Below are 2721 nucleotides of genomic sequence, written 5' to 3' on the forward strand. Positions count from 1 at the left end.
GTGTGCGTGTGTATGTGTGTGTGTGTGCAAGTGCGTGCGTGCGTGCGTGCGTGTGTGTGTGTGCATGTATGTGTGTGTGTGTGTATGCGTGTGTGTGTTTAGGAGAGTAACAAATATAATTAGAGAAATTTCTGCTTTGTCCCTCCCCCCCCCCTCCCCCGGGAAATTTCGATAGGTTACTTGTGTATTGAACTGCTGTGACTATTAAGTGTAGTAGTAGTATTCGTTAATATATATACTCACTGATTTACTTATTCATATTTTCTATTGTCAATCCATTCTTTCATTTTTGGGATTGCTCCATCTCATTTCATCATAATCATCATTTTTTTTATATGTCATTATCGTCCCCCTTACAGTACCTCTTATCATCCATCATCATCATCATCATCATCATCATCATCATCATCATCATCATCATCATCACTATCATCATCATCATCATCACATCATCATCACATCATCATCATCATCATCATCATCATCATCATCATCATCATCTTCATCATCATCATCATCATCATCATCATCATCATCAACATCATCATCATCATCATCATCCTCATCCCTCCTCCCCCCCTCCTCCTCCTCCTCCTCCTCCTCCTCATTTATCATCATCATCCCCTCTCATCATCATCATCATCATCATCTCATCATCATCATCATCATCATCATCCTCTCATCCCTCCTCCTCCTCCTCCCTCCTCACATCACTCATCATTATCCTCCCCTCATCCTCATCCCTCCCCCCTCCTCCTCCTCCTCCTCTCCCCATCATCTCATCACATCTCATCATTCTCATCCTCATCCTCACCCTCCTCCTCCTCCTCTCCTCCTCATCATCATCATCAATCATCATCATTTATTCTTTATCATCATCTTCATCATTCTCATCATTTATCATATCCATCATCATCATCATCATCATCCCTCATCCTCATTTATCATCATCCTCATCCCTTCCTCCTCCTCCTCTCCTCATCATCATCATCATCATTCATTATCCTCATCCTCATCCTCATCCCTCCTCCTCCTCATCATCATCATCATCATCATCATCCCTCTCTTCATCCATCATCCTCATCATCATCATCATCATCATCTCATCATCATCATCCTCATCCCTCCTCCTCCTCATCATCATCATCATCATCATCATCATCTTCATCATCATCCCCTCATCACTCATCATCATCACCCTCACCCCTCCTCCTCTCCTCTCCTCTCATCATCATCATCTCCTCCTCCTCTCCTCATCTCCATCCTCACTTCACAGCATCTATCATCATCCATCATCATCATCATCATCATCATCATCATATCACTTCTCATCATCATCATCCATCATCATCATCGTCGTCATCATCATCAATCATCATCATCATCATCATCATCATCATCATCATCATCATCATCATCATCATCATCTTCATCATCATCATCATCATCATCATCATCATCATCATCATCGTCGTCGTCATCATCACCATTTCTATTACCATCATCATGACTAATACTATTATGTTATTATTGCTACTGTGATAATTGTTTTAAAACGTATTAGATCCACTTAAAGTATAGTAAAAAAAAATCCATTCATTATTTTAACAACGAAAGATTGGAAGGAAAGTAAAAGAAAATGGGGGAAAAATAGCTACAGTATTCAAAGGGAGACTGAAGAAGTTTTAACTTGTACTGCAAACATTCGCTAATAGAAAGTAACTCTGATCGAATTGAATTTGGAGTTTCATGGTTTCCTTTGAAATTATTAACAAAGAAACGGAGTAAGAACAAATTCGTGTTTTTATATTTTCGAACATTTCATTTATATTTATTTATTTTTTTTAACTATTTTTTTACCAAATCTGTTAGTTTAACGAATAATCCTGTTCCATCACACACGTAACATTGTATTTTGCATCATTCTTAAACGCGTGATCTTTTATTTTCACCACATTTATCTGTTTATGGGAATGTAACAGGCTACAAACTTTTATTATTGGGTCCCACCAGAAGGAAGGAGGTGTGAAGGGGTAGGGGGGGAAGGGCATGTAGACAAGTATACCTCTGTAACACAGTTGGTATCACGCGCATATATACATATAACACACACACACACACACACACACACACACACACACACACACACACACACACACACACATGTATATAGCCCTATAATTTGTGCAGCTTCTTAGTTATAAGAAGCCACTGGTGTTCACAAAGACTAATTTTTTTACATAGTGGTTGAGGTGTGCTATTATGTGTATTAGAAAGGCGATTTGTTTTGCTGCTAACTTAACTAAATTTCGTGCATCCTGTGGCAAATCAGACATTAGAGCAATACCATCTGCCAAATATCTGATGGTATATGTATCAAGTGGACAACTGTATTTTGTTTTATTCAAGGTTAGTGCAAGGTGTTCGAACCCATTTGTGGGGGTCCTCATGACTGTCTAGTACTATATCAAGCGGATATGGTGCGCGGCTGCCATACTTCTGAACTCTCATCTTTTGTCCTGAAGTCTGTTTTAGCTTCAGAATTTGGGTAAAAGGTTCGCTTTGACTGGACATCTTGAGGGACATCACGAGCATGGAGAATCTGAATCTTTTCTCTCTGTTGGTTAGTCAAAGGCTTTCCTGGAGTCGACAAATGGTAATGCTGTTAGGAGGTTAACAGCTGTGATTTCTCTGAAAAGTTGGTCCGTGGACAATTTATTA

Source organism: Penaeus monodon, chromosome 39, assembly GCF_015228065.2.
Source record: "Penaeus monodon isolate SGIC_2016 chromosome 39, NSTDA_Pmon_1, whole genome shotgun sequence".
NCBI lineage: Eukaryota > Metazoa > Arthropoda > Malacostraca > Decapoda > Penaeidae > Penaeus > Penaeus monodon.